Source organism: Podarcis erhardii, assembly GCF_964252035.2.
Source record: "Podarcis erhardii genome assembly, chromosome: 4".
Lineage (NCBI taxonomy): Eukaryota > Metazoa > Chordata > Lepidosauria > Squamata > Lacertidae > Podarcis > Podarcis erhardii.
Window position 1 is genome coordinate 46137856 of NC_138508.1, and position 27306 is coordinate 46165161.

Genomic DNA, 27306 nt, shown 5'->3' on the forward strand with positions numbered 1-27306 from the left:
ATGAGCAGCACAACCCCATAGTCACTTTTGATTGGATTTAACTGTCCAGGGGGTTCTTTACCCTTACTAAAATAAAAAACAACATTGGTGTGTTCTAATCAAAATGAAGATATAACACTGATCTGCCACTGCCTGGAGAAGCAGCAAAAGTGGTTTTTAATTATGGGGAGGGAGAAAAAAACCCTCAGTCACCTTGTTGGAACTATCCCTCTCCCACATGTGTACAGTACTGGCAAGCCCTTTTATCATCAGGGGTCCTTCTCCCCACCCCACACCAGAGAACTAGCAACTAAGTCTGGGCCAGATACACCATCTAACACTAGTAAATTATTTGTTAGTAGCAGCCAATGTTTACTCTGTACTTCAGTTCTCAACAGTGGGATAGACTCGTGAAATAAACTCTTTGTGGTGCTTCATTCCTTGTTCTTCTTTTTCAGCTGAACAACATATCTGGGAAGTAAGATTAACTTGCAGACCAGAACTCCATCATCACCACCACCATCTCTCTCCAAACAATTTTTCACATAAGGGGAAAGATGAGCTCATTTTTCCTCCCTGTACTCAGCACCACAGCCTGAAGAGCAATGATCAGGAGATCAGGACTGTGACTGTTTACTTTTTCTTAATATCTTAATTGCCTGATTATGCATCATGACAGTTTAGCCCTGCGAGCACATTCCTTCTGTCTTTATTCACAGTGTGCCACCTCTCTCTGCAAGCCTGTGAAAGCAAAATAAGAGAGAAGCAGTTTAAGAAGAGAGATGCTAAGAGATGGGAAGGATAAGCAGAGAATTGATATGCAAAAGCACAAGGTTATCCAGTGTTTGACCTTATTGATCATTTTTTGTCTCAAGCATTTATTTTTCCCTGGTTGCTCAACTCATTCCAAGGATTCTTACATAAAGCTTGTCGATTCATCCCATTCTTACGATAAAGCCTATTGTCCCTCCTTTCTTTGTTCCCTAGTGGATACAACCTAAAGTCTACTTGCCCTTGAACACCAGCTGTTCTAAAGCTGACATATGCCTTCACTATTTTCTGAGCTCAGTCATTTTAGATTCTCCACTACAGAGGCAAATAATACCAAAAGAGCCAAAATGGCAAAAGGAGAGGGGAGGAGCTACACTTTCAATAGCATCACTGCACACACACACACACCCTGCACACACTACGCTGGTTTTGCAGAGGTAAGCATGCTGATGGCTGATAAAATCACTAGGTCTACTCTGTGCACTGCAACCATAGACTTTATTTTGTCTTAGTGAAATGATTGTAAGAGTCATATGCCACGAATGATCCATGGAATCCTTTCAAGTTATTTGATCCTAGTATTGCACAATTCCATAGCAGAGAGAGTGTACAAGATTAGATTTTTGGAAAACTAATGAATATTCTTTCAAATACTTCATTTCAACTGGGCCCATTCAGAATTGAACCAGGAGCATTTTGCTCTCAGTAGTTTGAGAACTTAAGGGTGATATAGATTCTTCCATCAGTGTATAGTACCTGCATGAGTCCTCCTAACCTACAGCTATTAATGCATTGCTTATCAGTAGGGAACTCCTAGACCATATGAGGCCCAAACCAGTTCAGAGAACCTCTGCATCACCCTCTAGTTTCTACAACCCTAGATTTCCTTCAAATGGCCTTGTGTTTTTTCCACATGGTGGTCACCAGCAACCAGTCTGGTTGTTGTGTAGAATATTGTATTAGCAATACTGTGAAAACTTGCTGTGACATGTTGCCACATATGCAACATACCTTCCACAGCAAATGATCAAAGCTGACAGTGCTGACCATGTGTTTTGCAAGGCAGGATATTATGTAAAGCAGTGTACACACTGCCAGCCGCCTCTGAATGAGTTCTCTCGAATGAGAGTAGAAGACTTCTAAAACAATCCTACTAATGCTATTCCAAATGTAATTGTAAGGAGAAATGCAATAATCCTCAAACATTTTAACCATAATAATATCCACACAGATCATTTTAGAGTTTAATAGCCCTTGCCAGTGATCATTACCTTACAGGATGTTGTTAATTTTTCAGATATGCCTTATGTCTTAGGTTTCATTGCTTAAATATACTGAGCATAAAACTGCATAATATTATGAACCTGGAATATAAAGAGCTATTTAAATTTCTCAGACCAGCCTTTCAGATATAACTGCATCAACTTCTGTTTCACTAACTGGTATTTGGATTGCAAGTGTGCCCCAAGTGACACAACTCAGAAGTTGCTAAGTGCAAGCAGAGACATATAAGAGTGATGAAGTACTCCATTATTTTTAAAATAGGCTTTGGTTCCCTAAAAAGCCATGATGTTCACAATAGTATTGTTGTCTTTGGAAATGGAAGAGGAGGAAGAATCACAAAGATCTCACAGATATTGGCTAATTTGTACAGGAAAATGGAATCAACATTTTGACTGAATCCTGATAGACCTACCCAGATATCCATCTTGGCTTAGTTGCTCATGAATTGAGGTTCCTATTCATTTCAGAGGAAGGAGAACATAAGCCAGCTCTTTAGTTGCAATGAATGGGGAAGCTGTTAATAGGCTGGGGAACTCTGTATGAACACTGAAGTTCCTTCACCCAAAACCAGTTACTGGACTGGAGTATCAATCCACATCAAAATACTGGCATACCATGTATATTAAACATTTACAAACCAAAAGTGGCATTCTAGTAATGGGCAAACTCTCCTTGGTTCCATTCAGAATTTGCATAAAAATAATAATTAAAAAATAGCTTGGTTTTCTGCACTTAATTCTAAAATTTGGAAACACTGTTGCCTCCTACTGATGTCTTCACAGGGCATAGCAAAAACCAAATACTTCATTTCCCCCAGAAGAATCACTAGATAAAAAGTTTCTTTATGTACTTTTTATTTCATTTTGTGTCAGATTATATCCAAGTTATGATTTAAAGTTCTATCAAAAGGGAAGGAACTGTTCTTGTATCCCACTAAAATAAAAACCAATTCACCTTGTGAAACACTTGCTAAGTTTTATTTACCTTAGACTTGCTTTATAGCTTTTACCAAATGCTGCCCTGTCTTGCTGGAGTGACAATTATAAGGGTTTGGAGAAGAGCCTATCATTTATTTTAAAAATGTCTTGGGTTTCTGGGAGCCATGTGTCCATTCTGAATGAATTTTTTAAAGCCAAGAGGATTACTCGCAGATTCACTGCAGATATTACATATGAATAAAAACTGGTTTGTAGAGACAGACTGGTGGTGAGATGAGTACTTCCCATATCTCTCTCATATCTTATTTGGAATTACATCCAAATGTAAGTCTTCAATTGATCTGTGCCTCAGTCTCTTTCCCTCAAAGCCACTTAAAAGTACATAGCTTTACAGTAGCTGAGGCCCTGGCTGTACAAACATGCTGCAGAAATCTCAAAATACTTTTTTTAAAAAAAAAAAAAGTATACAGTACACATTTTCTTTCAGTATCTTGACTTTGTGTTTTCTTTTATTGCTTTAGTTAGTCCTTCAGAAACTGTTTTTTGTTTTGTTTTGTTTGCACTTATTATGGATGAGCATTGCTTTTGCCACAGCAGCCCTGAGGCCAAGTGGAATGATTGGTAGGGAAGTGCTGGAGCTACATGGAATAGCTCATTTTTTCATTCCAAAGGTTTCAGGTTCCATCCAGTGCCAGATTTACATATAAGCTAAACAAGGTATAGCTTAGACCCCCACTCTCTTGCCCCCCCCCCCGCAAATATACTTCTTAATTGTATTTCACTATTAATATACTTCTTCTTAATTGTATTTCAGTTCAACAATTACTCTGATAAAAAACATATTTTGTTATGTGCAAATGGCTTTAGATACCTATTAGGTCCATAAATTACCATATTCAACACAAAAAACAGCAACATTTATTGTTGACAAAGGACAGCTGGACATATAAAGGGCCCCATTATCTTCAGTAACTTAGGGCCTCATCAAACCTAAATCTGGCCTTGGTTCCAACCCTAGCATATCCTGCATATTCTGTGGTGGATGGAAACCCTGCTGTCTGAAAACCTGCAGAGCTACTGTCTGCCATCATAGACAGTATATTGAGCTTAGATGGAGCAATGGTCTGATTCACTATCAGGCACCTATCTATGATCTGCTCCTTGGGCTGTGCATAGAGATGGTGCAATGGAGAAAGCACAAAATGTAAAGTTGAATCCCAAAGATCCTGAGTTGAAGTTAAAGCCCTCTTCAGGTGTTCATAACCATGCAATGATAATCACATGAGGGAAGGGAATGGGAAGCCTCCAGGTGAATAAGAACCCTTGTCTACCAGATATCAGCTTTATGTGGTTAGAAGCCCCATGTAGATCTTCATGCTTGACACATGAAAGCTGAGTAGAGGTGGCATTCCCAGCATACAACAGATGCTGGAGATTGTTTCAATACACCCAATCTTCTGCACACATCAGCATTCATGCTAATATACTCAGTCTTACCTACCTAATATCCTACCTTTCCATTCTTCTGTAACTGGGTGCTGAAAAATCACTTTTTGACAATGGTAAACATTTATCAGTCTATGTGCACATATTCTGATATTTCCCCAAATTTTCCAGCAATTGTCAACACTCGTACATAACAGTTGGGACTCCAAACCATTCTGACTTTCACCATTACATATCTATTATATAACTCAATATCTGTATAGTGTTGTGAGCAGAGATTGCCTGTGATATTGTAAATATCCTTTCACCCAAGAAGGTAGAGAAGAGACCATGAAGGTCTGCCTGGTAGCTCTTTGATAACAGCCACTGTAGTATTAATAAGCACAGTATACATAATGTATGAGGTTCCAGTTAATAAAATCTGCTTGTCTACAAGCGTCTTCCTACTTTCCTAATGAGCTTGGATTCTCCTCACTTCCTAGCAATTGGATTCTCCCACTGCCTAGCTATCAATCAAGCCTTCATTTCCGTCACCTACCTCTCGCCACTTATTTGTGCTACTTTTATAACTTCGGTGACTTGCCTCTCACCTTCAAGGTTGTGTCAGGGCATCTTGCTTCAAGGCAAAGCTGAACATGGATTTGACAGCCTGTAGCTGTAAGAATAAAGATATAACATAAAAGGAGAAAGGAGCAGTAAAAAGAAGAAGAAGAATTTACATGGGTCAAATAGGGGTTGAAGAATTCATACCTATAAGAACAAAAGATGAGGAATTCCTATGAGGCGGGAAGGATAAACGGCATTGTTTTGTTTTAATTTCTAGCATGAACACTGAGGTAACAAAGGTCAGTGCAGAATGCAATGGAATTATTTCATACCTGATCTAAATCCCTCTGTGTTTGAAATCCTCAACATTCAAATCAATTCCATTCAAATTAATCAAACTTTTCTCTAAGTAAGCATGTTTAGACTTTTGGAGCGCAATACAATACTAAATATTTCATTCTTCAAAGTAACTGGTAATTAACTGTTCAGAATGGTTGTCATAGTTCTGTAATTTTGAACAGATTACACTTTACTGAGACTATTTTTTTTCTTATTTCATTTTGAAGTGGTTTTATTAGCTAAGGCACTAGGAGTATGCTCTTATGCTTAAAAAAGTAAATAAATCACAGTAGATCTTAGCAAATAAATCACATTTCTAGGACTCTGAATGGTATGTTGGGCAGTAGGAGCTCCCCTAAGGGTATTATGAATGAAAAGCAATATGGTCAAAAATGAAGTGATAATATAACTGCATTGGTTTAGTGTAGCATACAAAATAAAAAGCCATTAAACTCACAGATTTCTATTTAAATCTGAATGAGCATTAAATGCTCAAATTGATTTAACCCCCTCTCTCCAATAATCAGATGATTCCCGCCCCCCAGATGTCTGTTACATCAGAATATAAATAAAGGTATGCAGGTAAATCCTTGGGGAAGAAAGAGCCTTTAAGGCCATCTAATCCATATTTCATACTCTTTCATTTTGCCATGTATTTTTCCTGAAGAAAGTCATACATTCACAAGGCCATAAACTGATGCTGCTTTGGATTCAATTTATTTATACTCACACAACAATTCATATCATTTCAGGCCAAAATAGTACAGTGGAAGAATGTGAGGTTTCTCCCCATTTATATTCACTGTCCTATCTTCAGACATAATGCATTTCTCTCCAGAGCTAATTCATCTCACTTTTAACCAGTGCACTACCAAATTCTGTGCTAGGAAAGAAAGCATATAAACAAAAAGAAATTATATGTTATATTAGTAAGAAGGACATGGTCAGGGTGGCAGCAGAGCGGTTGGCATTGTGTCTCAGGAGTAATATTTGTACTAGGGGCTTAATTTAATATTTGAAGTCAAGTTCTTAATCACCAGACTTAGATAACAAAAATGAAGACTGCCCTAATATAAACTGGGCAAGAGAAGATATCCCCCTTGCTCTAGACACTGTTGCTGAATATAATTGCTGGATTATATAGTTGAAAAACTGAATAAGCAAGGCAAACAATCCAGTGGTAAAGAATAGCGGCCAGTGAAGTACCTTGCCAATAGTAATTGCTGCTGTGGGTTGGTTGACTGGAGTAAGGAAACCAGATCCTCACTGGCCACCTTGAGGAACTGATGGATGCAGAGGACAATTCAGTTAGCACCATGCAAGCACATTATTGCTAAGTGACTAGCAGCCCTACTGATGGCAGTGGCTTACAATCATAACAAGCCAGCATTTTCCTGCCTCCACTAATTGTTGTTGTTGTTTAGTCATTTAGTCGTGTCCAACTCTTCGTGACCCCATGGACCAGAGCACGCCAGGCACTTCTGTCTTCCCCTGCCTCCCGCAGTTTGGTCAGACTCATGTTTGTAGCTTCGAGAACACTGTCCAACCATCTCGTCCTCTGTCATCCCCTTCTCCTTTTGCCCTCAATCTTTCCCAGCATCAGGGTCTTTTCCAGGGAGTCTTCTCTTCTCATGAGGTGCCCTCCACTAATTAGTAATGTGTAAAAGAAAAGTGGTCCTGGGTAGTGGTGGTGATTTAAAATCATTCAAGATCAATTAATGAGAAAAGAGTTGCTCACATAAAGCATATAACTTCAATAGCTTTTAACAAAGAGATGTTTGTGTTTGAAAAGTGAGCTTGAAGGATAGGATTGATTTTAGACTTGCACTGGAAAAAGCCTTGAAGCACAGTTGGTAGTCTTGGCCAAGTCGTGCCTTTTAGCCAAAACTTAACACAGTGGTCTTGTTACGATAAAATCGGACTACATCATCCACACCATCTTGAACTCCTTGGATGAAAGGCATGATACCAATACGATAAAAAACACCCTTATTTGCTGAATAATCTATCATTCTTAGAGGTAACAACTGGATATGAGAAAAACTGCTATAGAAGGGGAAATAGGAAGATGCCATATATTAAGTCAGACCTTTAGTTCATCTACTCTGAACGAGAGTATTGTCTACCCTGACTGGCTGTGGCTCACCAGCATTTCAGACAGGGGACATACCTGGAGATGCCAGGGATCGAAAGCAGCATCTTCTGCTTGCAAACAATGCTTCACCACTGAGCCATGGCCCTTTCTGTTTCAATCAGTTGTGTAAACACTACCATAAACTCACTTCAAATGTATGGAGCCAGTTGGATGCCTGCAAAATCTGCTGTCTTTAAACAATATTGAGAATACATATTGTAACTGTCATTTTAAAAAAAAATCTGTTTAAAAAATATTTTGATGTGAATAAGAACACCTTCTGGGAATAGTGTGTCCGCTCTCTCTTTCTCTCTCACTCTTTCATACATTCAAGCATATCAGCTATAGTTCAGCATTTTGGCCCTGCTCTTTCCAAGAGTGAAAAAAAAGCCCAATCATCCTAAAATGACAATTCCGGGAGACCAATAGCATGGTCTGCCAATCAAAAGCTAACATATTGAAAAGGTCACAACTCTTCCATTAAAACATTCAGAGTCAGGGTGCTCTTTGTTCTTTAGTTTCTTCAGTGCTACAATTAATTCAGTTAAGCCAGCTTAAAGCCAAAAAGCATTATCACAGATCATAACCTTTTTCTTTTTTTAAAGAAAAGTCATTGCTTCCTCCACTCCTGCATTTACCTTACTTAGCATATTTTAATGATATCGTATTGAAGAATTTCGTTAAGCATTAATGTCCAAAGGAAGGAGAGGAGCAATAAAATACATTTGGTGAGAGACCAAGACTAAATCCAAGCCAGATCCAAACATACGAGGAAATGGATTTGAAAATATATAGATATAGTAACACTATTACCATAACTGCTGCCATATTCATGGCGATGTCAGTGTTTATCATACAGTATATGAGAGATGTTTATGAAAGAAAGGTAGTCTGTATTAGATACAATGTTTAATAAGCATTTTCTGTTTATCATCATTTTGATAATGGATATACATTGGACCTAACATCCCACCATCATCCTGTGTGGTATTTAACCAATCAAACTGAGGAAAGATACCACGGAGCAGAGGTCACCAACCTGGTGCCCTTCATCCACTCTCAACCTGCATGACCAATAGGATTGATGACCGTTGTAGTCCAAAACATCTAGTGAGCAAAACTTTGGCTAACCCTGGCAAAGAGCTAGAAAAGGGGAACAAAACAGGGAGCGCACAACTGATAACGGAATAAAGCAACATCCCATAATGAATGGTGAAAGGCGGCAAGGTAGTTTAGAAAAAAGTTGGCCAGGGGACCACATGATAAACTTGTTAACATAGTGTTAATTATATGAAGAAAATGAATAAAGAGAACATTTTCCTTTTGTCATTAAATCCTGCCCAGACTGCACTGGCTGCCAATTACTATAGTTACCATGCCCAATTTAAAGTGCTGGTTTTGACCTATAAAGCCTTAAATGGCTCAGAACCGCAATACCTCAAAGACAATCTCTCTCCATATGAACTCATGTGGGCCCTACAATCATCATCTGAGGCCCTTCTTCATGCGCCTCCTCCACATGAGGTCCATAGGGTGGCAACCGGAGAACAGGCTTTTTCTGTAGTGGCTCCCTGCTCGTGGAATGCTCTCCCTAGGGAGGATCGCCTGGCACCATCATTATATATCTTCATGCGCCAGGCAAAATTTTCCTCTATGACCAAGCCTTTCACCTTCAACCACCTGTGGCCTTTTAGAAGTGGCTGAATGTTTTTAATATATTTCTTTCCCTCCCTGGTTCTAATGTCTAAATGGGGAGCTTTTTGTCTGTCTGTCTGTCTGTCTGTCTGCTTGCTTGCTTGCTTGCTTGCTTGCTTGCTTGCTTGCTTGCTTGCTTGCTTGCTTGCTTGCTTGCTTGCTTGTAAATTGCTTTGGGCTATCCTGGGCAAGATAAAACAACTAACAAATGCAATAAATAAATAATAATAATAAATTAGAATTAGCAGTAACTATTGACACTGATTGGCAGCAGATTCAAGAAGAATACTTTTTTGCATAATGAGCTTTCATAATTGATATTTTATTAATATATCAACTTGGACACCTCTCATTTCATGGTGTTTTATCATTAGCTGCTAAAAGTCAACCTTTCCTCATTGTTAGGCTGTTCCTACCAGAGTTTAGAGGCAATTCTTCTTCCATCTGAAATTTATGTTTTATGAATTGATTTTGAATCCATTCAATAATTGTTTTTTCCCCTTAACCAAAAAAGTAAATAAAAAAATAATCAGATCACAGTACTTTTTTTGAAATCATTAATGGACCTGCCATCCAGATCCATTAATGGCTTTGGGAATGTATGGGTTTTAGGCTGTGTTGGATGCTGTAAACAGTAATCTGTCGGGAAGGAAACAGCAATAGTAATGGAAAGCTGCATCTGATCATTTAGCTCCGTGACAGTATTTGTGAACACACTGTCGTGTGTGATATTCTTGTCATGCATATGTTTGATGTGGATCTCGAGGTTATGAACATGATTGGTGAGCTGGCCATATCTTCTGTGTTTGTGTATTATTGGAGCGTAACATTACCTGCAAGCTATCTGAGCCTCTCTTTGTTACCCTTGATGACGAGAGTTGATAATGTCCTCAGCACATGGTGCTCCACTGGAGTGAGGCTGAACAGTTGTGATGCCTTTCCAATTGCTGGCAAAGTGATTCTGTAGAAATTCGCCTTCACTTTTATTAACCCCAGAGGTCCCTCTATTTGTTCACTTTTCCCAGTCACTTTCTGCTTTTCAGCGTTGAGCTAAATTGATAAAAGCACAGAGTCCTCTTCCATTCAGTAAGTATGCATCTTAGTTGAATTCACTTAAAAGCTATAGCACTTAAGAAAAATCAATAGGGCTTATGTTATTTTGCGACCCTGTGCCTCCTGCACACTAATTTCAGACTGACCCATTATGTCTTGCCTTGAATTACAGTTGAAGCAACAAGAGACGTAAACACAATCATTCTACCATAAAAAAAATCTTAACTGTAGTAGTGTTCATAACCATCAGAATGTGTACATATTCTGCTCTTTGTACTGGAGCCATTTTTGCAACTCTTGTCTGTATTTCATGCTCTCACACACTGAAATCTTCAAGATGGTAAACACACTGATCTTCTAGAATTAGCTGGTGTACACAAGAACTAAAATAAATATGCATTGGAAGGTCTCACATGTATATTACATCAGGGGTTTTTAGATTCTCAGAATTACCACTGTAGTTTCAGCCTGATGGAGTCCTTCTCACAGGGCTTTTGCATGCACCCCCACAGTGTGGGATCTTGCTTAAATCCTATCAAATCGTCCTGCTGCCTTTGATAGTTGATCCCTACCCAATTAAAAAAATGCTCTCTGCTGATGCATGTAAATGCTTCCATTTGATAATGATACCAGTATTTCTTATAGTTTCTGTTTAAGGAATTGCATATAAAATACTTGTTTTGTGACACTGTTTTCTTCCTTCATAACATCTTGAATGTAGAGTTTGGTCTTATCCTGCATTTGCAGTGTGCACATGTGTGTATCTGAATGTCTGAATGCGTATGTGTGTGGATATAGATATAGATAAGAATGATCAGTATTATTTCAGCATTATGATTACATAGTAATGGAATGTCACATAACACTGTATATTTACAATTCTAAATTGAATGTCAGTGGGTCAAAAAATAAAATACAGCAGCTTTTTCTTCCCAGATTTTTAGTTAAACAGATCCTATTAATATTTTTCTAACATGGCACCAATACCTGCATCAAAGATGGTTGAAAAATAATAAAAGACTGGATAGTCCTGCTTTTTCTTTTTCTATCCATTTCAGCTCTGCCCACTATAATGGGTTATCATTTTGCAGACTTTCTCAGGATTTTTACTGCCCTGTGGGACTGAGCACTGTGCTTTTCATCCACACTCAAAACTAGGAAAACCTGTGGTCAAATATTCACAACTGACAACTTCAAAGCAAATTTTCCATGGCAACAATACCTCAAAAGCCTACAGATACAGCATTTGCCAATTAGCATCTCCAAAGGGGGCCATTAGCTCCTTCAAAAAGCATAGGGGACCCTGTTTTAATCACTGCTTGTATATTAGTCTTACAACAAAAAGAGAACTTGATAGAAATAAATTGATGATATCTGTAGAGAACAATGATCTCACAATGTTCATATTGTTAAGAGACAAAAATTGTTCTCCATTAATCTGGCTTTAATGTTGTTTAATTAAAACAGGACAATATTTTCTAATAGTCAGTGATGCTGAATCATATATTTAACAGCAGTGTTTGTCTTTTATAATTCTTTCTTGCTGCTCCTCCTTAATAATAAGGCAGTCCAGAATAACCATTAGTACTCTCACAGTATGGTGACAATATTGCAATACTGTACATGGATTTCCCACAAATAAAATGCTAGAGATACCGATCTGATTTTTGTTTTTAAAAGAAAAATAAAAGAAGTTTAATGAAAAGCCACATTTAACTCTCCTTTGATTAAATAGCATGCTCAGTAGTATTTATATATATTGGCATTGATGGTTAGTATGTCAGAGCAGAGCAGAATGTGCAGGTTCTAAATGAAGGTGGAAGCAGTTTGGCTTGCTTCTTGTTAGTGCTCCTAGGAGACTTGATCCCACCTGTCATGAGTGATCCTTTCTAGAACCTATTCGTAGATATTTTTTGGCAGTGGTCTGGCTCTTCGTCCATAGCACAGATTTGCATACATTAATCTGTAGGAGCTGCTAAGCGGATGGTCCTAAGCAAGGGGTTGGGCTCTGTGGCATTTTTGGTCTCTTCTCCTTCTGTTAACCAATGCCTTCTGTCAGAGCTGCCTCTAGGTCCCAGCTCACAGAGGACCAATGCTAGGCTGTGGTAATGTATAAAAGTCTTTATTGAAGTTCAGTTTCCATTTCAAAGCCACAGCGTGCAGCCCTACGTCTTAACCCCTAGATCGGCGAAGTCCCGTCTGAGTCTCCTCCCCTCTGACATCAGTTTAAGATCCTAGCCCTGCTCCACCTTTTCCGCTGCTCTCTCCTCCTCTGGGTCCTCCTGCCCGCTGGGGCATTGCCCTTTCTGGACTCTTCCGACGCTGAGTCGCTTAGCTCCTCCCCCTGCCTCCGTCAGGCTTTAGGACCCGGTTCCCAATCCTCGTTCTCTGCTGTCCCGCGCTCCTGTACATTTGAACTTGCCTCTTGCGCCAACCCAGTGACCTTTCTCCTAACCGTTACAATACTTCTGTCACTGCTTCCCTCTTCCGGGACACTAGCCAGATCTGACCTCCCCTCCGTTGCCCAACTCTCCGACGGAGGCGTGGTCAGCTCTGCCTCGTCTTCTCTCCCTGGTGGGGAATGCACTGGCCCCGATGCTTGGGACTCTTCCCCCCCACTCTGCTCTGGTGGGGAAGCTGGTCCTGATTTCCAACTACTGCTCTGGGAGTCCCTGCTGCCCCCTTGCTCCTGGGGCGTTCCCCATGGGAACCCCCTGCCCCTGGCCACTGGCGCCCCCTTCTGTGAATCTTCCGATTCGCTGGAGAGGCTCATGGAATCCCTCGGACCACTGTCCTCTTCTCCTACGCTCCCCTCGGATTCTTCCCCTTCGCTCTCCATTTCCCCTCTTCCCTGTGCCTCTGCTCCTGAGCCCCTGACACCTTCCTACAGGCGAATTTTGAACTCCAATAAGCAATGAAGGAATACTGTAGAAAGTAAATTTCTATAAATGGACAGTGTACATGAGACTATTGCTGTTCTTTCAAAACATATTCTGCTTTTCAACAGAACCAATGATGAAAGGCTAGAAATCATGATCATGTCACATTATTTGCTCCACCTTAACAACTGTGTGGACAATGTCATTATATACTTAGTCATAGAATCATAGAATCATAGAATAGAATCATAGAATCATAGAATCATAGAATCATAGAGTTGGAAGAGACCACAAGGGCCATCGAGTCCAACCCCCTGCCAAGCAGGAAACACCATCAGAGCACTCCTGACATATGGTTGTCAAGCCTCTGCTTAAAGACCTCCAAAGAAGGAGACTCCACCACACTCCTTGGCAGCAAATTCCACTGTCTTTTTTTAAAAAAATGATATTTATTTGTAGTTTCACATGATGTACAAAAAACCAAAAACAACTTTCCAGAGAAAATATAAAGAAAAGAAAAAAGAAAAGACAGAAGAAAAAAGACAAAAATTAGAAAAGAAAAAAGAACATTCCTCATTTACAATCCTAATTTTCAGTAACTTTTTTTCTGCGACCTCCCCTCGCCTCCCTTTCTTGTATTCCATGTCCAAATATTAGTTCAACAAGTTCTTATCCTTAATTTTTTAACCCTGATTTATTAATTATACTTAATACAATTTATGTATCAAATTTTAACTTATAGACATTGGTCATTGTGCTTAAAGACTTTTTCTAAGATTGAGCCAGTTTCCCTTCCACGGATTCCCCATCTTTATATTAATAACAAAGCAAAAAAGAAGATACATTAGAAAAGATCAAAATATGTTTGTACACCCTTCGGATTCCCAAACCCCACCCTCCCTTTCCCGGTTTCAGTCCATTAGTCTATCTGGTATCAGCCTGGATTCCTCACATCAGAGGCTCTTAATTCTCTCTCAGTTCCTATCTGCCGGTTTTTTTGATAGTCCTTTGTATTAACCACCAAATCTCGGAAGGGCTCTGTCCCAAAAATGTCCATGTTCCTTCCAGCCGGGCCTCCATATTTAAAGGAGGGACTCAGAACTTGTTTCTTAATCCTTTTAGGTCCAAATGTCCCAAAATCTTCAGATCTCCACAAAAGGAGGTCTTTCCATTCCTCCTTCTTCAATTCAAACCAGATTTTCATCACCCAGTCCTTTTTTTCTTTTATATCCATCTTGACAGGCCTCCGACTCTCCTTTGCCTTCTGCAGCATTTCAGCCCCTCCTTCCTGCTGCTCCTGTTCAACCAATATCTCTTTCTTCACTTCCTCAAGTTTCTCAAGTTTCCTTTCTTGTTCAGCTGCCTGGACTGTAGACAAAACATGACTTTGCTCCACCAATTTTCTCACGAGAAAGGCAACCTCATCCAGATCAGCTAGTATTTTCCGGCCTATTTCCATTCTTGTAGTGTCCCTGAACCCCCTCTAGAGGGATTCTGGTTATTAAGTATTCCTTACACTTCCAGCCCAACAGTCCAGTTAACTTGTTTCAATTTCTTCTTTATTTTCAACAATTTATCACTATATTATAGCGAATGTAACCAGCAAAAACATCAGAAACAAAGTTCTCTGCTTTTTCCCACTTTGACAGCTAATTTGACAGCTGTCAAAGTCTTCTATGTCTCCTCAGCAGGCTCCTCTCGCGGATCACTCCCGGGTCCCAGTGGGGGGGGGAAACTTTAGCTCTCAAAGTTAACTCTTATCCTCCAGCACAATTACTTATACTGTCAATCCGTGTAGTTAATAGTTTAGTCCAATAAAAAGGAGATATTCTCTCGACCTTAATTATTTAGTCCTTGCTTTAGATTGTTTACAAGGCAGGGAAGATGGACTTCCTTTTTGCATCTTCCCCGATCGTGCCAGATTCAATAAAAGTTTTTCCTTTTAGAAATCCAATTTCCGTATTACTCACGGGTTGTTGCTTTTAGTCCGAATGTTCCCAGGAAAAAGTCAGCGCTCTCCGTCCATGGCATGCGGCTTCACTCAGCAGGGGAAGCAGAGGACTCTCAGCACCACGCCGCTCCCCGTCCCCCGTTCCGGAGCCTTTAAAAAGGCTCCTTCGCAGGTCAGGGGCGCAAATGGTGCCCGCCGAGTCACCAGGTCCACAGGCTTCCGCGCCTGTGGTTTTTTATGGTCCCCGCGTCGCCGCCGCGGCAGGACCCGACCCCTGCTAAGCCGATTCCCTCCGGAGCTCGGAGGGAATCCGCCATTCGGCGATGGCGCTAACCCGGAAGTCCGGCAGCAAATTCCACTGTCGAACAGCTCTTACTGTCAGGAAGTTCTTCCTAATGTTTAGGTGGAATCTTTTTTCTTGTAGTTTGGAACCATTGCTCCGTGTCTGCTTCTCTGGAGCAGCAGAAAACAACCTTTCTCCCTCCTCTATGTGACATCCTTTTATATATTTGAACATGGCTATCATATCACCCCTTAACCTCCTCTTCTCCAGGCTAAACATGCCCAGCTCCCTTAGCCGTTCCTCATAAGGCATCGTTTCCAGGCCTTTGACCATTTTGGTTGCCCTCATCTGGACACGTTCCAGTTTGTCAGTGTCCTTCTTGAACTGTGGTGCCCAGAACTGGACACAGTACTCCAGGTGAGGTCTGACCAGAGCAGAATACAGTGGCACTATTACTTCCCTTGATCTAGATGCAATACTCCTATTGATGCAGCCCAGAATTGCATTGGCTTTTTTAGCTGCCGCGTCACACTGTTGGCTCATGTCAAGTTTGTGGTCAACCAAGACTCCTAGATCCTTTTCACATGTACTGCTCTCAAGCCAGGTGTCACCCATCTTGTATTTGTGCCTCTCATTTTTTTTGCCCAAGTGCAATACTTTACATTTCTCCCTGTTAAAATTCATCTTGTTTGTTTTGGCCCAGTTCTCTAATCTGTTAAGGTCGTTTTGAAGTGTGATCCTGTCCTCTGGGGTGTTAGCCACCCCTCCCAGTTTGGTGTCATCTGCAAATTTGATCAGGATGCCCTTGAGTCCATCATCCATGTCGTTGATAAAGATGTTGAATAAGATGGGGCCCAAGACAGAACCCTGTGGCACCCCACTAGTCACTCTTCTCCAGGATGAAGAGGAACCATTGATGAGCACCCTTTGGGTTCGGTCAGTCAGCCAGTTACAAATCCACTGAGTGGTAGCATAGTCAAGTCCGCATTTTACCAGCTTCTTTACAAGAATATCATGGGGCACCTTGTCAAATGCCTTGCTGAAATCAAGGTAGGCTACATCCACTGCGTTCCCTTCATCTACCAGGCTTGTAATTCTGTCAGAAAACAAGATCAGGTTAGTCTGACATGACTTATTTTTTTGAGAAATCCATGCTGACTATTGGTGATCACAGTATTCCTTTCTAGGTGCTCACAGACTGTTTGCTTAATGATCTGCTCCAGAATCTTCCCTGGTATTGATGTCAGATTGACTGGGCGGTAATTATTTGGGTCCTCTCTTTTCCCCTTTTTGAAAATAGGGACAACATTTGCCCTCCTCCAGTCTGCCGGGACTTCGCCTGTTCTCCAGGAATTCTCAAAGATGACTGCCAGTGGTTCTGAGATCACATCTGCCAGTTCTTTTAATACTCTTGGATGCAGTTCATCTGGCCCTGGAGACTTGAATACATCTAAACTAGCCAAGTATTCTTGTACTATCTCCTTAGTTATTCTGGGCTGTGTTTCCTCTGCTGAATCATTTGCTCCAAATTCTTTAGGTCGGGCATTGTCTTCTTTATCAGATAAGACTGAGGCAAAGAAGGCATTGAGGAGTTCAGCCCTTTCTGTGTCCCCTGTTTGCATTTCACCATCGTCTCCTCTGAGTGACCCCACTGTTTCTTTCTTCTTCCTTTTGCTACGAACATACCCATAAAAGCCTTTTTTGTTGCTTTTAACCTCTCTAGCAAGCCTGAGTTCATTCTGTGCTTTAGCTTTTCTGACTTTGTGTCTACACGTGCTGGCTATTTGTTTGAATTCCTCTTTGGTGGTTTCCCCCCTTTTCCATTTTTTGTACACATCCTTTTTTAATGTTAACTCAGTTAAAAGTTCTTTAGATAGCCACCCTGGCTTCTTTAGGCACCTTCCATGTTTCTGTCTCATTGGTATTGCCTGAAGTTGTGCTTTTACTATCTCCCTCTTAACAAACTCCCAGCCATCATGAACTCCCTTTCCTTTTAGTATTACTGTCCATGGGATCTCACCCAGCACTTCCCTAAGTTTTATGAAGTCGGCTTTCTTAAAGTCAAGAAATTGAGTCCTAGTATGCTTGGCTGCTCCTTTCTGCTGTATAGTAAACTTCAGAAGAGCATGGTCACTCGCGCCTAATGATCCTTCCACTTCTACCCCACTAACCAGGTCATCAACATTGGTTAGGACCAGATCTAAAATGGCTGTTCCTCTTGTTGCTTCTCCCACTTTCTGGACAATGAAGTTGTCTGCAAGGCCAGTGAGGAATCTGTTTGACCTTATGCTCTTGGCTGAGTTTGACATCCAGCAAATATCCGGGTAATTGAAGTCCTCCATTACTACTATCTCCCTTCCTTTTGCATGCTTGGCCATCTGTTCCAGGAAGGCATCATCTATGTCCTCCGTTTGGCTTGAGGATCTATAGTAAACTCCCACAATGAGGTCCCTGTTATTCTTCTCTCCCTTAATTTTGACCCAAATGCTCTCACTTTGGCTTTGAGGTTCTAAATCTTGGATCTCTTCACAGGTATACACATCCCTGACATATAACGCCACTCCTCCTCCTTTCTTGTCTGGTCTGTTTCTCTGAAATAGATTGTATCCCTCCATTATTACATTCCAGTCGTGGGACTTATCCCACCAAGGGAAAGTCACTAGGTGGAAGCGAATTTAATTGTATCCGATTGGTCAGGAGCTTTCTCCATATATTTTGTTCTTGTTAAGAGTGATTATAAAGTTACTGTCTAGCTTTCTGACTTTAAGCAGGTGTGGGAAACCTCCAGTCCATGGGTCAAACTTGGCCCACCAGTCTTCTCCATTTAGCCCACCAAGGGAAAGTCAAGCCCACACTTCCTACACTTGACACCAGTTGTGGGGCAGGTAATGACATGTTTTCCAAAGAACAGTCAGAAGTTGAAATGGGCTTCTGTTTGTTGGACACTTCTACCTGCCCATCAGCTAATCTAAGACTTCTGTGACACCAATGATAAAGTTTCAGCACCCTGTGGACCCTATTTAAATTAAACAATATTATGAATATGTGTATAGTGTTATTCACTTGTCTTTTCCCCATTAAGTCTATATTATTGTTATGCTTTCTGTTTGCAAATACTATGTTTTAACTCTCTCCTCTTCTCATAGGCCAATGTTTCCTTGACATTCATTCTAGAATATTACGGTATATGTTATATAGTTTAGATTATAATAAATGTTATAATTTCATATAGATCTATCTTTGAAGCAATTTGTTCTGTTTCATTAGAGGAAAGGGCTCAAGAGCTTATCATCTCACTTATTACTGTTCAAAAACAGAAAGGCACCTACCGGTAATTTTGTGATTTATTTCTATTTCTATTTATGTATTGAAATTATTTATAAACTGCCTCTTCATTGCAACCAATGCAATGGTGGGTTATAATAAACAATTTAAAACCATAACAACAGCAACAATAGATATAAGAATACAATAAAACGAGAGCGGATAAAACAGATCAATAAAACAATAGCCTATAAAACACAGATGACCACCTTTTGATACATGGTCTAGGCACGAAAATCCTGCAAATGCCTGAATGAACAAACATGTTCTCAACTGGAACTGAAAAGCGAAACATGCTTTTTGAAAGTTTGAAAATTACATTCCAGTTACATAAACTGCAAATGCTCAGCAGTTGTGTGAAAATGTGGGCCTCTCTTCACTGCAGGAAGTATATATGTTTTCTCTTTGCAACCAGTTGCACCTCTCATATTTCCATTATTCTGAATTTCTAGACTTCCTAGAAAAGGTGCTTTGTTTTAAAACTAAAGAGACATTCATTGGGGATGGTTCCAGAAAGTTGATTTAGGAAATATTTATTTAGAAAGTATTACTATTAATCACATTTTTAGTTTCCTCTTGTTAAGGTTCAATGCAACAAAATATAAAACACAAACAGATAAAATCTATCAAATGATAGTAATTCTGTGAACCGCCCTGAGATCCTGGGTATAGGGCAGTACAGTGGTACCTTGGGTTACATATGCTTCAGGTTACAGACTCTGCTAACCCAGAAATAGTACCTCGGGTTAAGAACTCTGCTTCAGGATGAGAACAGAAATCGTGCTCCGCCGGTGCAGTGGCAGCGGGAGACCCCATTAGCTAAAGTGGTGCTTCAGGTTAAGAACAGCTTCAGGTTAAGAATGGACCTCCGGAACGAATTAAGTACTTAACTCGAGGTACCACTGTATATAAATTTAACAACAACAACAACAATGCTAAGCTGAATTGTTCAGCATTAAGCATATGGAGATATCACATAGACTTTAACCGTCAACTTCTTTTTGTTACTAGAGTGAGGGCTTCTTTAGTTCTGACTCTAACTAAATGATGTAAACTTTTATTCAGAGATGAAGCTTGAAGCAGTGATTGAAAATGAGGGTATTTGAGGAGCACCCAGCAAGGAGGTCAGTCTTTTTTATTTTGTTCTTTTATGTTTCATGCTGAGATGGCATCTAATGTATTTTACAATGCAGAATATAGCAGGCTTCCAGAGTGTTCAATGGTGTTGCATTTGTTTGTTTGTTTCTGTATATGTAAACCACTCTGAGTCTAATTGCTGAAGAGTGGGAGATAAATAAATGATTACTTACGGGTACTTCCTTATAAATAAGTGGATAACTGAAGCGAGGCTTTGATTTTACTAGCACATTCAGAATTGTGTGTGCATAGAACACAGCAGTGTAACTGAATTTTCAGAATTAAATTTGGTACAAACCACTAGCAAACTACCACAGAATGATAAACAGGAACTGTGGATGATCCCTTAGAGGAGATCTGATGGGTTTCACATTCCCTCTGGTTCTTGAACATGAGGAAGTGTCGCATGGAAACACAAAGGCCCTCTTGGGCCTCTGCCGAAATCCCAAATGTCTAAGAGGGTGGTTTGGATGACATTTTAGTTGGGGCAAGCAATGAAGATATGGCCTTGGTCCACTCTGAATGTGGGACAGCAGCCGAAGCATAAGGGACAGCACCTCTAGATACTCCTTTGCAGCCTTTTCCACGCACGTTAAGACTGTACAGATCATAAATTAAAAGACATTTAAAACATACACCCAAACAATCTTGCAAACTGTAATTTACCCCTAACAGCTATAATTCCCTGCACTCTTAAAAAAAATGGCAGTTTCCTAGATTTCCAGGTGGGGATGCTTTAAATGCATGGTGTCTATGTAGCCTTCATGATTTTCCTGATCACAGAGTTTGTATATTCACGTTTGATAATGCCTTAACTACAGAGGATGAATTATACCATTTGAACCTTCCTAAGTTAGGGAAAGAATTATATAAGCTTCCCTAAATGTAATTGCAATAGAACAAGCAAGAGACAGTCTATAAAGTCATACAGCAAGGTGGGAAGATATGACAAAGGAAGGATTGATGGATGGTCCTAGGGGATGTTGCTAGGACCCACTGTGTGAATAAACATGAGCTATTTTATACACTACGCAGAGGAAAACCTAGATTTGGAGCTGTGTATGTACTCAAAAGGGAGGCAGTGATGTTGTTCAGTGAAAAACACCTACAGAGCAGGGCTGGGCAGTATTTAGACTTGTGGGATTTACTTTGCTTATTACTAGAACCTCAAGGACCACCAAAATAGTAGGCAAAATAGTGACTCAGGATGGCATACGTACACCTAAAATTAAGGAACAGGAAGCCTCTGAATACAGGCCAGAGACTAATTTTATTTCCATTTTCAGAACCAAGTTCACAGTCCTTTTCACAAAAACCATGCCTGCTCCCCCACCCCACCTCCAGCTTTCTTCATTTTCTCAGCCTAATTTAGCAAGGAGAAAAGCATTGTTATTAAACAATTAGACACTCAGTAAGCCTTGCAGATCTCATGCAAATCATTCAAAGATCTCCTAGTAGATCCCAATCTACCTTCTGCCTAAGAGCAGCTTGTTTACATGTACCTGTCACATAACAGAGGATTGAACCTGAATACATTCATTTTAATGAACACTATCTATCTATAAAGGGACGTGGGTGGCGCTGTGGGTAAAACCTCAGTGTCTAGGACTTGCTGATTGCAAGGTTGGTGGTTCGAATCCCCGCGGCGGGGTGAGCTCCCGTCATTCGGTCCCAGCTCCTGCCCACCTAGCAGCTCGAAAGCACCCCTAAGTGCAAGTAGATAAATAGGTACCACTTTATAGCGGGAAGGTAAACGGCGTTTCCATGTGCGGCGCTGGTGCTGGCTCGCCAGATGCCGCTTAGTCACTCTGGCCACGTGACCCGGAAGTGTCTCCGGACAGCGCTGGCTCCCGGCCTCTTGAGCGAGATGAGCGCACAACCCTAGAGTCGGACACGACTGGCCCGAAAGCGCATGGGTACCTTTACCTTATCTATCTATAATCTATCTATCTATTTATATATTGTCTTGGGGGGTTATGTAACATGTCTTTAGTTATGCTTGCATCTTAAGGATCAGTTAGACTGGGATATAAAAGTAATTTTAGCCATTAATTAGTGAAAAATCATTATTACCTGAACAGTAAACAGCACAGAATTATGCCCTGCAAATTAAATACTGAAATTATACAAAGTATCTAATAAAAAGATTGATCCAAACTGTGTAATTAAAGAGACTGAGTTGCAGTATAAATATTAAAATAAAAATGCAGTTGCCTGCTAGAATAAAACTGCTTTAGAGAACCACACAGTTCAGATCTTGGTTACAGAGTAGGCTTTATTCCGCACCTTTATATGAATAAATAAATGTAAGAATTGCCTTTTGCCTTGCTGGAAAACTCACTATAGGAGTCCCCTAGGGTGTAGAAACTGGAAGAGTAGCACTCCCTGCATTTTGAATTAGTATGTGTAGTAATATGATTCACAAAAAAGGCCAAGTTACCTATAGGGAAATCTCAATCAAGAAACTGGCCTAGTACAGAAATCTAGTAGAGAAGGTTGTTCTGCATATGAAACACAACTAAAACAGATACTTTTCATAGGAATTAGTGTTGCCAGGAACTTTATTAATAAAAATTTGCTAAAAATGAAGCAACAAACCTTTCCTGTCACACAACGAAGATTTCAATTAAAATATTACTATAATTACCAGCAGTTATAGTTTTGGAAGTATACTTGCTAAAGCTTTTGTAAAATAAGCACTCAAATGCTACACCAGTGCACCATTATTATCATCATCACCATCATTATTGAAATTGTTTTTGAAGCATGAGAACTAAAGGATGTTATTGATTTTCGATCACTTATCTTATGACTTGCCTAATTGGCAGAGATTCACTCTCATGTACAGAAATCTAGAAATTCCAGTATGTTCTACTGGCATCAGTAGAATATACAAAGAAGGAGTATTTGTGCAGTTCTATTAAGATCTGCATTTTCATACAACACAACGTCTTCCAGTGGATCCAGTACAATTGCCATCTGCTGTGTTTGGCTTGACTGGATTGTGAATTCTCTCATGTGACTTTTAATGCATACTCGTGTGACTTCTTTGGTTAATACATTGCACTCAGCTGTATTTGGAGTAGGCCTAAATGAATCAGTGTTTGTGCAAATGAAAGAAATTTCCTAATGTAGTAGTCTGCTCCAATAACCCAGTACAGGACAACTAGCTCTTCTCATATCATAGTGGTGCTCCTATATGCACTCCCAGAAGCATGTCAATGTGGCAGGAAAAACCAATACTAAAGGACACTTACACATCATCCCTAGTAAGCTCTACTCCCCGCTCCCAGCTGGCTCTGGCCACTTCTCCCCCTTACTATAAGGACTTCCCATTCATAGTTATGGACACAATACAACCCTGTCATCAAACTGGAAATAAGGGTATACTTTAAAATCACTGGGGATCCACTGATTTCAGTGGGATCTTATATTTAGAAAGTACTGTTGCAATATTTAGTTATTTTATCATGGAACTGTTTTGAGATTTGATGTAGAATAAGTTGTGATCCACAAATTTTAAAAATGTCAAAATCCTTTTAGAAATGCTAAAATTCTGTAGCACATATGTTTTAATTAGGAATTTCCTTTGAAATAAGTATAATTTTTCTCTTAAATATTATTATTTGGGTAATATTTGATATTATTTAATCCAAACTGCAAATTGTTTAGCTAAGCCAGTTTCTGGAACAAATTACTCAGTTGTAAACAAATCTAATATATATATATAGAAAATTACTGACAAGGTAAAAAGTACGTAACTTAAAAGCTGGCCCTTGGTTGAAGTGTTAAATTTATAGAATTCCTCTGACTTCATCTTATTATTAGTCCATTTACAAGTATGTTTCTTTAAATAAACAATAGTATTAGGATCAATGGATAAAGAATCTTAGTGGGAAAAATAATCACTTCATTCATAGCATAGTGATATAATGTTGAAGATAATGACTTCAACATGTTGCTAAAGTGATCATCTGTTCCCAATTAATATTGATGCATTGCAGTTGCAAGGCTTTTAATGATCACATTACTGGGGAATTATTGCTGCTCATATAATTTGTCCTTATAATCATGTATTTATCATAGATGCAAAAGACAAGTCCCCCAAGAGACCCATCACAAAACCCTTATTTCAGTGATTCTTAATTGGGTTCAAATATAGTCCTTACAGTTTCTTTTGGGAAAGTAACAGGGTCCCCCCACCACAAGCAGCATAAAATTGCTATGTACATGATTGTTACAATGCTATACCACTGTTCATTTGGAAAGATTGCATGTGGTAGGAGATGAATAGCTAATCATGTTGGAGAAATAATGGATGCATTTGCGCCTATACTCTCACACAGCAATAGCTTCTTGTCAGAGTCACTTCAGTTTTAGAGGGCATTCTACCCTAATATGCTTAGTGTGGAAGTAAACTGGATTGCTAGTAGCCTACAGGCAGTGCAAAAATGATTTAATTCATGTACTGAAGTAAACTGCATCTTTTCATACGTGCAGATGTTTGTAACATATAGAAAGAAATTCAGTGGTGGTGATAATCCCAAATTTTAATTTAGGGCACGATTCTTAAACATAGCCATTTTATGGTAAGCTCCTCATTGGTTCATAGTTGCAATATTAGGTCTGTTGGGTTTATGTCACCAATATTCACACATAATATTTTATAGTACATATTTGAAATCTCTAGATCTTCTGGACACAAAGTTTTAATGTCCTAGTCTTCAAAATGGTGCTGCTGCCTCTCTAAGCAAATTACAACTTGGTACTACTTCTCCCTCTCATCCTCTCTATTTTATTTTATTTTTTACTGTGAAGTAAAAATTAACATGACCACTGGGGATACTTTCATTAAGATTGGAATGGTAGAGTTTTACAATTAACAGCTATGTTGCTTTGAAATGTAAGAAATGGTCGAGAAATATTCCCTACTGATCCCAGTTTCCCATATGACTGCAAATTATATCTGACACTCATTTTACTATATGTGAAATTGCTATGTTTGGTTGGAGCTCTTTTGTTCACAATAGATATTTTGTTTTGCCTGGATAATAATTTCTGGCAAATCTCTGATGTATAATAATTTTAAGGAGGAAATTAAAAGTTAAAATATTTATTCATGTTTATTTTGGTAGTGGTTAAATCATTATGTTGAGGGTATTTAGGTTTTGGTTTGTGATTCCACATATACATAGCTACAGAAATCTGCATAAATGAGGCCAAATCCTAGTGCTTAACAGCACTATTTTTAGAATTAAGCCTTCCAGATAAACTTTCTCTTCCAAATGTGATTCTTCAAAGCAATTATTGCATTTATCTTGCTTTCTGCTCCATAGCAGGACATGTCTACTATGAAAATCAGCCACAGTTGAATATTTAGGGATTAATCCTGTGCACAGGATGCTAGCAGAAAGCATGCCGGTGTAAATTTTGTTGTTTTGTTGTTTGTTGTTTAGTCATTGAGTCATGTCCGACTCTTTGTGACCCCATGGACCAGAGCATGCCAGGCACTCCTGTCTTCCACTGCCTCCCGCAGTTTGGTAAAACTCAGGTTCGTAGCTTCGAAAACACTGTCCAACTATCTCATCCTCTATCATCCCCTTCTCCTTGTGCCCTCAATCTTTCCCAACATCAGGGTCTTTTCCAGGGAGTCTTCTATTCACATGAGGTGGCCAAAGTATTGGAGCCTCAGCTTCAGGATCTGTCCTTCCAGTGAGCACTCAGGGCTGATTTCCTTAAGAATGGATAGGTTTGATCTTCTTGCAGTCCATGGGACTCTCAAGAGTCTCCTCCAGCACCATAATTCAAAAGCATCAGTTCTTTGGCAATCAGCCTTCTTTATGGTCCAGCTCTCACTTCCATACATCACTACTGGGAAAACCATAGCTTTAACTATACAGACCTTTGTTGGCAAGGTGGTGTCTCTGCTGTAAATTAAGTCAGCAGTGGGAATAGATGCTGCAGCTTTGTGTAAACCTGGCACGGGGAAAATAAACCTTTAATATAGTTTTCAATACCAGATTTCCAGGTCATATAACCAAACTGTACAGGCCTAAGCTTCTCCCCTGTCTCACCCCCAAGAAGGCCCCTTTTTGTGACTTATACCAACCTCAGCCACCTTTGGCTCAGCTGACTGGGATAAGCAAGTTATGGCAGTGTATCTTTGGCTGAAAAGGGATTGGTGGTTCAGGATATATTAAGGACCACCTGAGCCCGTATAGCTTGCCTTCATCACTGAGATCATCCGAAGGAGTGCTGTTACTTGTCTCCCCTGTTACACAGGTCCAACTGGCCTCAACTACAAGCTGAACATTTAATGTTACTGGTCCCATATTGTGGAATCCTATTCCAGCAGATTCAGCAGGCAGGCCTGTTCAATTGTTTACATTTTTTAGTATAACCAGTCATTTTGGTTATTATTTTATATTGTTTTTGTGCATTTGTATATGCTGTCATGCACTGCCTTGGTATTTTATATGAGTAGGAATTATATAAATAAGAACAATGAGAAGAAAGATGCCCGTGTTTTTCTCCACTTAGGCACAGGAGATGTTAACATAACTAATACCTTGGATACGGTAAGATTTACAAACAATACATTGTAGGAGACAATGGAGTAAAATACATGAGATGTTGGAATAAATACAAGCCCTAAACTTCATATTGTCTGTTTTCTGACAGGTATCTATATACAAAACTCATCAGAAAGTGATCCCTATGAATAAGCATCCTAGAGTCCAGTTATGCCATTAAAACAAAAAACAGAAGTCAGACAAAAGTCAGTGGATTTTCCTTAGACGTTATTGCTGTGATATTGCCATATAATGAGAAAAACGGGCATTGAAATAGAAAATTCTCACCTTCTCTTCATATACTCTAATCTTCATATATTTGGTCTGTTTTGTTGCCTTGGGTTCTGGCCTTTTATTATACATAGCTCAGCTCTTCTCTAATAAACCTGAACAATATTAAAGGGAGACTTTAGGGATGCATTCTCCTGGGATTTCTTACCTATAACATCAAGATTACAACCACCTGTCCTGAAGAGGCCCAAATATATTTTCACAGAGGATATCCTTCAGGCTCCGAAGTCTTGAGTGTATGTCTCTAATAGCATTCTACAGAACTTTCAGTTGAAGCCCGTTTGCAATATCCTCATAAAGACAGTAAAAATCCTTTAATTGCATATGGTTGTTTTAACACCCCTTAAAATACTGCAAATCCTTCTAGATGACAGAAAACCTCTTTCTCGTAATTACCTTTGTAATGATAGTACTCCAGCAGAAAGACTTACTTTTTGTACCCTTTCACCGTCCACTCCTGCCTCCCCCAAAAAACACTCAAGTTTTGCTACCTAGAGTGGGCCGGTGAAAATGGAGAGAGCATCATCTTTAACATTATTGCAATCATTTCACCCAATCCTATGCATGTTTCCTCAGAAGTAAGTCCTGCTGTGTTCAATGGTGCTTACTCCCAAATCAGTATGCATAGAATTTCTGCCCAAAGTAGCTCGACTTTATTATTTTTCATATGTGCCAAATGTGTGT

General features: G+C 39.6%; 1 long non-coding RNA gene across 1 annotated transcript in view; it reads left to right on the forward strand.

Moving 5' to 3' along the window:
• LOC309340034 overlaps positions 1-3665 on the forward strand; it is an 85138-nt gene extending 81473 nt beyond the window's left edge. Inside the window, exon 4 of the long non-coding RNA XR_014155731.1 lies at positions 438-3665. This is a non-coding gene — a long non-coding RNA (uncharacterized lncRNA). The remainder of the gene's footprint in view (positions 1-437) is intronic.
• Positions 3666-27306: the final 23641 nt, after the last annotated feature.